The 12,069-nt window shown below is 55.6% G+C and overlaps 1 long non-coding RNA gene across 7 annotated transcripts; it reads right to left on the bottom strand.

Annotated features, from left to right (window-relative positions):
• Nucleotides 1-355: 355 nt before the first annotated feature.
• On the bottom strand, nt 356-11,446 carry LOC112978112. 7 transcript variants are annotated; one of them, XR_003257749.1, is made up of 5 exons: nt 11,308-11,446; nt 10,400-10,951; nt 8,657-9,094; nt 4,457-6,267; nt 356-3,418 (listed from the first exon to the last, which is right to left on the bottom strand). It is a non-coding gene; the product is annotated as an uncharacterized LOC112978112 (long non-coding RNA). The 7 variants fall into 7 exon arrangements; XR_003257748.1 differs by having other exon boundaries at nt 358-6,267; nt 8,657-8,850; nt 8,962-9,094; XR_003257745.1 differs by having other exon boundaries at nt 358-6,267; nt 10,400-10,645; nt 10,770-10,951.
• Between the last annotated feature and the right edge of the window lie 623 nt (nt 11,447-12,069).

Genomic DNA, 12,069 nt, shown 5'->3' with positions numbered 1-12,069 from the left:
GGAGGGCCGTTCCCTAAAATAGGAGGGGGGCTCCTGGCTCTGGGGCAGATGTTCCCTGCGTTGGCCTGGTTGCGGGGGATACACGTTGCACCTATATTTCTGTACTCACCACCCAGGTGGACRTTGCTGGAAGGGGGAAAGGAGGAGCCTTTCAAGTGCTGATGCGTTTTGGGGGTCCTCTCTTACGCATGCAGCCCACYCCCCTTGCAAGGAAAGCAGGGACACCGGGAAAGCCATCCCACTCTGCCTTCATACGCGCCGTCTGTGACTAAATCCGGAACCCGCAACGATTTAGGATCGGATTTCTGCCCTACGGGGGGGAACAATCAATAAATCACAGGCTCAACTGTCATCGCTTCGCCGGGCAAACAAGACGGGTGATGTCAGTCTGCAAGCGTGCGGACAGCCTGCGTGTACTTTAGCTTTTAGGCTTTTCCGCTTTTCCCCGGCACGGGGCTGTGAATGGATTTCTCTGAGAGCAGCTCGTAAATTGGGTGCGATTTTGACAGCCTGTGCCCAAACGATCCTGGTGCACGGCGAGAACACACCGTTGCCCAACGCAAAGCCCTTGAAGGTCTTACTGCTTTATCTGCTCACCAGGTGGGTACGTAGGTACGGGAGAGTGAGCAGCGAGGGAAGGTCATAGGCTGAGGGGATCGCGGGGCTGGTGGGGAGATGCCTGGCGTTGCGCTCTCCCTCCCCGGCCGCAGTTTTGCAAGGAAGAGAGGCAGGTCCTTCCCGGGAGGAGACGCCAGCCATCCCCCCAGACAGGATCTCACAGCCCGAACAAGCGAATCATTTCACATGGAAATACCCCCAAAGTCCTCATCAATTTGCCTGTCCTCACGTTTTTTCCGCTCAAACTCAACCACCGCCCCCGGCTGCTCTATTCTCTTCCAAATCGCAGCAATTTGCCTTTTCTCTCCCAACTCCGTGATAACAATAGCTGGTCCTTAGAGGGCCTTTTCCCTGCATCACCCCATGCCGGGCAGCTCTGTTGTTCATGGTTTAAACAGAGGGAAACCGAGGCAGAGACAAGACAAATGCTTTTTTGCCCCAAGCTGGAGAGAGCTCTTGGGACTTCTCCGAACTTTYGCCATCCCCCAGCATCCTGGAAAAAGCATGCGGAAAGCACAGGGAAAGAGAAAACGGAGTTATTTGGGAAGACCTTTCCAAAAAGAAGAGGTAAGTCCTCATGCCGCCTCTGAAGGTATTTTCCCCGCTGCCACCGAGTTTATCCGGGAATCACAAATGAGGGCACGGAAAGGAGAATATTACTTAGCAGCGCTAAAACCCTGCCACGGGGCTATTAAGCCCTGGTTTTCTGAACCTGCGTCTCCTGAGTGTGATTTATCGGCACGTTCGCGGTTACTGTTTATTTGGAAGTCCTTGGTTAGCACCCAAACCTGGCCTGGTGGTGTTTTGCCCCTTCGCCAGGAGGTTTGCATCGGAGAGCCGGCCGTGCAGGGCACCATCCACTGCCGGCACGTACCGAACCATCCCAAGAGACTCGGATGAAACAGCTTTTGCCGTGTAAAAGCCCAGGGCCCAATGTACCCAGCCTGTGTTCTCAAGGCTACGACAACGCTATTACTCGTACCGAAATCCGCGGTGAATTTTCCGTGGGCTCCCGCTCCGCAGAGTCAAGGCCTACAGATGGCACTAAGCCGAAATACGATTTATGGCGCTCTGAGCACAAGCCAAAGGTGGGTGGAAAACGCGCTTTAGTCACCGGTTTGGTATCACTTCTGTAGTCCTACCAGGATGGGAAAGCGTACCTGGCATTTTGTGGCTGGAAATACGGTCTCCGCAGTCATATACAGCGCTTCCAGCTGCACAGATGCTACTTATCTTTGTGTTCTCCTGGAACAAAACCTCGTTTTATTTTTCTCACTTCCAAAATAAACTTCCTTTCCTGCACTCCCACAGAGAATCGCCACCGGGAAGAAAAGCTGTGCAGAGTTTTCCATCCAGCAGATTGCCTCTCTGCTCTCTCTACCCTGAGAACCTGACAACAGAGCAAGGCTACTGTTTACAGAAAACCCAGGAACATTTAAAGCTGCCTCATTTCTAAATACATCCCATTCTGATTGAAAGAAGCTGAGCTAGCTGCATTGAAAGAGCTAATTAAAATGTAAACAGCGGCGCTTTTAATTGCTAGCGCTACAAATTGTCTTTATTTATTTTAAAAGTCGAGGTGCATAAGAATATGCGTTTAATTGCAAAAAGGAGGAGGAGGAGGTGAATTTTAAGTGTGCTTCGGAGACGCCGCAGTCCAACTTTCTCGCTGGTTGCTCCCAGGATAAAATTCAGGGCGCTATTTTATCCTGCAAGCCCTTTGCTACAGCCACGCGATTTGATTTTTTTCCTCTTTTAACGCATTTGTTTGTTTGGCCTTTCTTACTTGTTTCACATCTTTCGCGAGTCTCACTCATGGAGGAGCCTGGAAATCAGTCCAGAGCTTCAGGATCAGTCATTACTGGATGCTTTTTTGCTCATGCTGGTAAATGGCTCGGTTGTGCATAATTAGTTAAAGATGTGAAGTGCCGACTAAGTGCTAAGTAATGTTACATAAGTGCAATGTATGGCAGACACACTGTGCCACAAAAAGCAGAAGCGTATTTTGCACTTAACTAGCACCTTTTACCCCAGGTTGGCAGAGCTCCTCGCTCACGCTGCCGGAGGCTTTCAGCACCCCGGCGAATTAGGATATTGCTTGCAGCTGGGAAAACTGAGGCACGGAGCGGGGAAGCGCCCTGTCCCCGGTCCCGCGGCGAGCCAGGAGCCGAACCGGCGGCTCGCATCGCCCTGCTGCCCGGCCACCCCTGCTCCGTCCCTCTTTCCGCAGCGTCCGTACGTCCCCCCCTTCCTTCTTTCGGCGAGCGGACCAGGTGGGGACCTCGCGGCCTCTCCCTCCCTCTCCACGGCGGTTTCCCCGGCCCTTGGCTTCTTTTCGTAACTCTGCCCTCTTCGGATTTTTCAGCATCCTCTGGAAAATGTGATTTCACGCTGTATTTGTACGTTGAACAAAAATAATTCCAAACACCAAAAAACAAGCCGTGCCCTGCCTGGCGTTACGTAGCATTTGTGATAATTGGATTCTCAGAAAGCCAGGCACTTTCGGAGCTATAATGAGATTCAAACCCTAATTACTGTGTCCCTTTCCCAGGCATGCAGGGGAAGCGGGGAGGAAAATGACCGTAATCAGGTCTTCGGCATGCTGTAAGAGGCGGCCTCGATGGATCGCGTCTTGGCGCCTTAATGAGGGGGCATTCTTGCCAYGCACAGTCGGAAGGCCGGTTTCTCTTGCCTCGTGGCCTACGTTTCCATCCCTCGGGATTTTGATCACAGCCCGCGGCCACGTGCTCGCGGAAGATCTCATGGGAAGCCAGCAGAGAGAGCTCCTGGGCTTGATGCCCTGCAGGACAAGAGAGGGAGCCAAGGATGAGTTGGGGAGCGCCAACCCGCCTTTCCAGAAGGTCTTGAGGACCACCGATATTTTCCACGGGGTCCTTGGGCAGGCTACGGGGGACCCGCAGGAGCAGCATTGGCTTCCCGTGAGCCCCGTGCACGGCTGCTCCCTTCCTGCGCCGAGCAGATCCCAGGCAAGTCTTGCCCGTAAGGCTCGGATGACTCATTTGCTGGCTTTCTCACTTCCCCGCCTCCATCCCGGAGGATGCGTTGTTTTGCCGAGTCTTATCTGCGCTGAGGTTAGAGGAGGCAGATGAACGCAGGGGTTTCAYGTCTGCGGAGCAACTGCTCCAACAGAGGGACGGAGGCATTAATAGACATGCTTAAGCTTTATCTGAGATCAGTCAAGATACTGCCTGGTCATCTGAGAGGACCTTCTAATTGCAATGTTTGGCCTGCGTGAYGAAGTTCGGATCCAGGCCAAGAGAAAATAATTTTTAAAAAGAGGCTTTGTAAGACACGAGATCAAATTCTTCGTGAATGAGTTGATATATCGCCTTCACCGCGTTCCCACCATTTTGTAGACTGATAGAAAACCCTATCTGTCTAGCTGTCCTTCATAACCCCATGGCTTAACATTCATTACTCCACTATCTTTTAGATGGTCAGAGATTTATGTTGGGCCCTGCCTTTCCCCTTGCTTTATTTGGAAACAGAGTCAGAATTGCCAGGTAGAAATTCCCAAGATTGCTTTTCTTTCCATTTCCTAACCTCTTTCCCAAGGACCCTGCTATCTCCCTGGTTTTCCATCGCTTAAAAAAGGTCAYCGCTGCTGCTGCTTCTCCTCTCTCAGCAATCTGGAGTACGTGCTGTCCTTGCCTAAGATACAGAACGGTTTTCTTGGAATTACCATCTTTTTAGTCACTAGCTGGTTTCGCATTTGGTTGTGTGCTCTAGATGTCTACTCAGGGAGACGTGACGACCTCTCCTTGCTGGCAACCCAGGTCCAAGAGGTCAGGAGCTGTGGGTGGCCTGAGTCACTCACCACCGCTCTCTGGACACGAGACACCCCAAGCGTCACCGCRGGCAGGTTTGGCACCTCCTGGTCTCCATCGCCAACGTCATGCAGCCGCTTTCTCCGTTTGCCCRCGGGGCTCGCGTCCGGGCTGGACATCGGCAATGCAGCTCGCTTCGGAGGAGGAACCTGCTCTTGGTGGCGGCGTCTGCAGCGACGGAGGCGGGAGCCGTTCTGCAGCGGTTGCCCCTGCGCTCGGCGCTTTGCTGCTGCCGCTGCTCCCCCACCTTTCCTCTTGCCGTGCAAACCTGGCATGACTCGTGCTTTCTTCTCCTCTTGCTTTGCCCTTTTCCATTTCCAGAATGAGTTATTTTTATCCTCAGAGCTTTGCATTCCCAGGGGGAGCCGCGCTGGCTGCCGCTGCCCTGCGCCGGTGGAGGCAGGGCTGCTCTGCCTCCTGGGACGGGTTTGAGGGCTCCTGGACATGCAGGGGCAGCAGGCATTGCACAGTCCGAGGACACAGGAGACAGGAACAACGAGCAACGCCGGAGCTTTGGGCCTGGAGCGTAGGGGAGGATTTGGTGAGGTCGCAGCACGCCCTCGGGATCCTGCCAGCTTTACACGGAGCCGGTGCGACTCCCCACCTTTGGCAACACCAGGTTCTCCGCAAAGGGCAGAAATAGGGACCGTGGGGAAGGCGACGGGGAGCCGGAGGGCTCCGCGGGCTCAGCCTCACCTTGCAGAAGGGCACAGCCAGCCTTAGGCAGCGGCAGGGCAAATCCCGGGAGCAAAGTGCCTGCGCAAAGGCTCTTACCCTGAGGCTTATGTAAAGCAAACACCTTCTCTTCCCAGGGCGATAAAGGACCTTGAATTTCTTGCGTGTGCCTCGGGACAGGAGCAAACACATCAGCAGGTAACGGACGGTGTCTGTGGGAAGTGAAGGCCCTTGTTAGGCATCCGGATGGGAGAAGGATTAGCTGTCTTTCGGGGCGCTTGGTTTACACCCCRGACTGGGACACACTGGGGTCTCCTTGGCTTGTGGCAATGCAGCATGCCCACGGAGCAGGCAAGACTCCCTGCTCTGCTCTGACCTCGGATGTTGCCTTGTGTCCCAGCCTAAACCAGCAAGGGAGAACCCTGCAGGGTCAGGGTCCTGCAACGAGCTTGGCAAGAGCCAGGGCGGCATCCGTGCTGGATGGAGTTGGGATGCTTGTTTTGGGAAAGGAAACTCGCCTTTTTCCAGTGCATGCTGGGTTGATGCTCTCTGGACTGGGCTTTTTCCAGGTGATGCTGGAGACCTTTCCAAATATAAATACTGAGTGCTTATGGCTCCAGGCACTGGTGGGGCTGGATTCATCTTAAGAGACATCGGCACCCTGGCCTTGATGGAAGAGCCAAAAGTCCAGAGGAGACAGGGTACAGGCGCGAATGGCTAGAGAGCGTCTTGTTGGGCTTTCGCTTGACTCCTCGTAAGACCCTTGGGCCAAGAGCTCATTGCTGCTCGCCAGCAGCTCGATGGTGGGACCAACTTCTCAGGCAGCTCTGGGACCTGCAGCCGAGAGCAGCCCAGTGCCGGGTCACGGCACAGCCGTGGTGTGCGGGAGCGGGTCAGGAAAGCGGCGCGGGTGGCACTCGCGCAGCCTGCAGACCTCGACATCCAGCGGCCAAGACCACACGGATAACTGTCCGTAAGCASGAGCCTCCAGCAATCCCAGTGCCTTTGCCTCGCTGCTCTTTCCAGGAAGCAGATTGCAAAATCACGCAGCCGCGGAGATCAGCAGCGTCTGAACCGGCTCAGGCAGCCGTCCATGCCCATCTGTGGTTCCCGGGAAACAGCCTTCCTACGGAGCGGGAGAAGCCGAGCATGGGGAGAAGTGAAGCCTCCTACCGGACACGCGACTCTCCTGCCTCCCGAGGGAACAGAAGCGTTTTTCTGTAACGAACCGCAAACTCCTGGACCCGCGGGAAAAAGCGGCCGTCCCGCAATTTCAGCCTCTGCGTTGGGCTTCGGGGACCCGGCAGACCTTGTGCTCTAGCAGCATCCGCAGCCCCCTCTCCATCTCCTCATACAACCCCCCCAAACCACCCTTCCTACCCTGGAAGAAACCTCCTTGCCCCGGTGGCAGCTCCCGTTGCAGAGGACCGGCCGTGATGTCCTGGCCCGTGGGTTGTCCCCACCACCAGCCGCTGCCCCATAGCGTTGGGGCAGSCCCTGGGGTGAAATATCGGAGACTCGCTGCCTACGTGACTTCAGACCCCCTGAGCCTCCTGCCCTGAGAGAAGATGCTCCTTCACATGGGGAAATAATATTATTTTTCCCTTTGCCCTCGGGAAAACGCGGCCCTCTTCACGGGCGCAGTGGGCTCCACTTATCTTCCACTTGAGCCTGAGAGCTGAAGAGGGTCTCAAGTGGAGCATCTAGCCATGGATCGGAGGCCTTCTCGATAAATAGGTATATCCTGCCCCCAGCCCTGCCCTTCCCAGCGCCGCTGCCAGTATTTCCATCTACTTAATACAGAAACAGAAATAGCCAAAACAGGAAGCGATTTTCTAGAACATAAAACAAGCTTGCTGCGACGTCGGAGACGGAGACGATGCTGTCCCCAGGGGAGCGCTGGGATGGGGCCGCGGGCTTGGCACGCTTCCGCTCCCCGGGAATGCCGGGCGGCACCGCAGCCTTGTGTTCCTGATGACGAAAGGATGCTCTCCTTCCTCCAGCGGCCAGACATCCCTTATGGACGGCTTGGCAGAGATGGGGAAATGCAAGTGGTAGAGGCGTCATTCCCAGACTCCCAGTGTTTTTTCTCCTCCCTGCTCCGCGGCGATCCGGAGCAAGACAGTCTGCAGCCGGCCAACCACCGCCGGGGAAGAAGGAAAACGGCCGGCATCATCTCCCCGTGGCCTGCGGCAGGACGCTCAGCTGGCAAGGGGGAGAGCCCAGCAACCCGGCTGGAAAAGTCATCTTCCGCACAGAGCAAAGCGGGAGACTGTCTCCCAGACAGGAAACGAAACGGCGTGAGAAATCTCAGTTCGTTTGGAAAAGAGGCACAGGGAAAAACGCGCTCTCTTCGCACGGCCGGGGTGCCGCCCGGCGCGAGCTCGCGAGCCGCATCCGCGGAGGTGGAAGAGCGGGTCGCAGCAGCGCTCCCCGCAGCGCCCCGGGACGGCGCTGACAGTTGACTCATTTTCCGATATGACAAGAAGAGGTTAAAAGCATTTGTTTGCGAACCCGGAGCGTAATTAGCAGTGAGTCACAAGAAGGGTTGTTCCAGCGATGGTGAAAACAAGCTGGCGCTGAACAAATTTGCTGGTCATTTGAAAGCATCGAGAGCGTAAGCCCAAGATTTTTTTCTTAATTGCACCACTCGCTCTAAATTAAGCGGACAGGAGCACAAGAGAGCTAACGCACCGCTCTGAAAGGCAGACTATTAACCCAAGCGTCTCTCAGATGTTTAAGGATACACGACTGAAATCCCATCAGTTACAATCAGTGGACATGAGAAGGCTGCAGAGGTCATCCATAACATAATTTGCAGAATAATAAAAAATAAAAGACATGAAACTTCTTTTAGGTCAAGACTACTTGGCTGCCCAGGGAGGGTTGGATGGGTCTCCACGTCCCGGTTCCTGCTGTGCTGCGCGCATGCAATAAATGCAACGCGAGCAAACCTTCCCTGATGCACTTCCGTGGTTCGGAGTTGGCTGCTGTTTAATATTTATTTCACGATGACGGAGATAGGCCCTTTCGGTGCAGTGCTAGGCGTGTTCCCTGCCCTCGTCTTCGTTCTCAGCTTGCTTTTGCCAAAGCCCATCCGGTTATTCTCACAGCTCCGCTCTTGGATCGTAAACAGCTCTCCGCTCCCCTTGGCATCCTCTTCTTCTAAACACTTAACACAAGTCCTCTGCTGTCAGCAGAGCAGTCAACGGGAACAATGAACTTAGGGGAGACCGTGACATTCCCGCTTTAAAAACAAGATTGAGCCCTTCATTCCCCACTGTGCTGCTGACAGCAACACTACTTAGCGCTCCTATCCTATGAAGCATTACCCAAACAYTAGCTAATTATCGTGCCTGACTCCTTACAAAGTAGGCAATTAAGTAGCTAGCTCCATTCTCCAGATGGGGAAGCCCAAGCACGGAGAGAGGTTAATAGGGGAGAGGCCAAGCTCAGGTCTACGGCAGCGCCTGGGCTGTCCAAGGGAGCAATGCTGAGCTAGGGAGGCGTCTTACCTGGCTTCAGCTGGCTTCCCCGCAGCCGAGCGTCTTCCAGAGTTGGCCAAAGAAGATCAGGAGATCTCGGGAGGGAGATTTGTCCTCGCCCGAGATGTGTCCCATGGACCGGTGGGCTGCGTCATTTCCGAGGGACAGCACGCAAGGAGTCTACCTTCCATATGGCCCGGCAAGGCGGTGGCACCGTGGACAACCTGAGCAGAGGGCTGAGTATTTCCCAAACCGTAGAGAGCAACGCTGCCAGGATTTGCGTTGAAGAACTCCTGGATCCGGGGAAATATTCTTCTGACGTCGTTTTTGCTGACCTTGACGGACACCTCGGAGCGCCCATGGCCAGAGCCCCGCGACTCCGACGGCCTGTGCACCAGGCTGCAACCTCCTCCTTCCTCCCTCCGATCCGGGGATCTACGCTCCAGCCAAACCACAGATTCGGGCTACCTTTGGAGAGAGACAAATGCGGAAACGAACTAATTTTAACGCACAAAGGTGGTGTATAATAGAAAGGTCTTYAAAATAAAGCGGCAGAAGGAGTCCAAACCCAGCAATAAGAGCTCCAGCCACCGTGACTAAGTACTCCATAAAACGTGTAATTAAGGCGCTATAGCAACTATTGAATTCCGAGGCACATTTTGCATCCGAAACGCAGGACGGAGCATCCTCTCGGGGCGCTTCGGAGAAATAATGACAACGCGCCCGCTCCTCGCGGGAGAACAGGGAAAAGCGGCACGGCGCTGAGCTGCCGCGCGCGCGAACCACCTGCCAGCAGAAGGGACCAGCRAATATTTTTAGCCCGCGATACAGCCGGGAATATCTCGTCGGCTTCCCGGCAGCGCTCCGCTTGTGCCGCTCCCATCTCTGGAGCTTTTCCTGCCCTGGGGCACCCCGTTTCGGTGCGGATAGGGGCGGACGCTGTAAGAGGGGAGGAAGGGGACTCAGGCGGGTATTTAAGCGCATTGCCAAGGAGCAGATGCTCGGAGCAGGGCCCGGATAAGGAGTGTTTTATCGTTTTGGAGGAAGTATTGCTTTACACTGCTGCAAGGTACAGGCGACCCCTTCTCCAAACGGGTGAGGGCAAGGGAGAAAGGAAATAACCTGTCTCTGAGGCTTGTCCTCGCCTCTTCCCAGCGTGGAAATACGTCAAGGTCTCACAGAAAATGGGTCTCTCAATCACTTTTGCAACTTTTTTTCGGTGGTGTCACCAAAATGAGAAACAAAGTCATTAGTGAGGTCGGTCCGGGGAGTTTTTTGGAATTGCCCCTGGTCCTGCTCTGGCTTYGCTCACGGATTAGAGGTATTTTTCTTTGAAGCCGCTGTGCAAGGCGACACGTTTGGCTCTAGAAGATGCTTCCCAGGTGCTGCTCACGGCAGGCAGGAGGGTTTATCCCCCCTGCCAGGACTCGCAGCCCCCCAGGACCGGGTTAAAACGACGCCCCGGGGTTGCAGAGGGCCCCCAAATGTTACAGCTCTGCCTAATGTCCTTGTCTCCGTCCCACTCTGGAAYGCAACCAGGGACTAGGAGAGCGGGGCCGAGCAGCGGTGGTTCCCAAGTCCCTCCTACGCCGCCGCCGCGATGGAGCGCCGGCAGCCGCCCAGGGCGGGACGCGGCGAGCTCGGCGGGACAGACCGAGCCCAAAAACCCGGAGGATGGGTCTGGCAGCGCGGTTCGGGGCCGCTTCGCTCCCCCCCGCCGCCATCCCGCGCTGCGGAGGAGCAAAGGTTTTCCGGAGCTGCGGAAAATCTCACCGGCGTTCGGTCCCCGTCGTCAAAAACGTGCCGAAAATAAGCCGGCTCAGGGAGCGCGTTGCTGCGTCCTGCGCCGCCGGGTGTCGACGGGAGCGGCGACGGGATCGCGGGCAAAGCGGCTCCCGTCGAGCCGCGAGGTCATCGCCTGCCCTTCGCTCCTAAATCCTCAAATTTCACGCGCAGGCTGGATTTTGGCATCGCCGGGAGCTCCTCTCGCCTCCCAGTTACGCCGTAGCCTCTCCTGTTCTGGGGCGGGTAATATGTTATTAGCGAGATCCTTAGCAAACTGTTACTCCTGCGGTGGCTGGAGGGGGGGGGGAAAGAAGGAAAAAAGGAAAGCCCTCCGGCAGAAGTTTGGGATGAGCGAAACCTTAAATGCCAGGGGAGGGCTGCAAACCCGCAAACCCGTCCCCGGAATGACCGCGGCGGTTCGCGCAGGGCTCCGGGGACGAAGCGCTCGCCGCCGCTTCGCAAAGACGCGGCCGCCGTTCGGCCGCCGAGCGAGTTTTTCCTCCGCCGCCGGGTTTCGTTGCGGCGCGCCAACTCCCTCTCCTAAAATAAAGGGGGTGGGAAAAAAAAAAGAAAGGAAAAAAAATGAAAAAAAACCCCTTGTGTTAATTTAATCTAGTCAGGCGTCTCTCTGTCCTGCCTGATAACAACTCTCCAATCTGTCATTTCCAAGCCGCATCTGTCTGTTGGCTTTTTTCTCTCATTCCCCGGCCTCGAAATATCGCCTCGCCATTCCCGAGCGGCCCGGGGGCGTCGCGGCGACGTCCCAAACCTTCCCCGTCCCCGTTAACCTTGCCGTCAGGTGAACCCGTCTCCCTTCTAGAGGTCCCTTAAAAAAAATAAAWAAATAAATGAAATAATTGAGGGAAAAAAAAAAAAAGCCAGAAAAAGACTCTAACCACCGCTCCTGCAGACGCCTGTCTAAAAATACCCGCGCCACCAGCCGGGGCGGCTCGGCGAGTCGTTAAAGAAGAGGACGCAGGAGGCGTGGGAAACGGGCGGCGTTTCTTCCCGCGGCCGGGCCACCTCTCCGCGCCGACGGACGGACGGACGAGCCGCGGCAGCGCCTGGGGGAAAAGGATAAAAAAAACAACAAGGGAAAAAAAACCCTTCCGACTAATTCTAGTTTCCAGTCGCCGGCGTACGGGACGACCGGCGAAACGCGCGACTCCATTAAATCCATGCGGCGATCCATTGGCCGGAAAGAGCCGCCCCGCCAACGCGCGGCTCCGGCGGAAAAAAGGGACGGCGAAAACACGGAGGGAGGCAGATTTGCCGCCGGTTTGCTCCGCGCAGCCGTTCGGGAGGCGCCGAGGTCGTTCGTGTCGTCRGACGCGCGAGCAAGGCGTCTTTAATCAACTTTATAGTTTAATTCTGCTTATTCTTTACTTTTTATCTGTTTATTTTTGTTTACATTTAATTGCTTTAATCCGTCTTTGGGAAAAAAAAACCCAAAACAGCGTTTTCACACGGCATAATAAGCGCCCAGACTGAAGTATAAAAATACGCGGTCAAATATGTAGCTAATAAAACCGAGCGGGGCAGAACAACGGCGGCGGCGGCGGCGGCTTCCGACACGCATCGGCTCGAGAGCCCGCGCGCCCCGAGATCCCGCTCCGGTTTCGCCCGACCCCCCTTTTCCCCGCGGCGCACCAGCGGCT

This window comes from Apteryx rowi, unplaced genomic scaffold, assembly GCF_003343035.1.
Source record: "Apteryx rowi isolate R43461 unplaced genomic scaffold, aptRow1 scaffold_9, whole genome shotgun sequence".
NCBI classification, from domain to species: Eukaryota; Metazoa; Chordata; class Aves; order Apterygiformes; family Apterygidae; genus Apteryx; species Apteryx rowi.
Note: the sequence above shows the minus strand (reverse complement) of the source record. Positions and strands in the feature narration are given on the sequence as shown.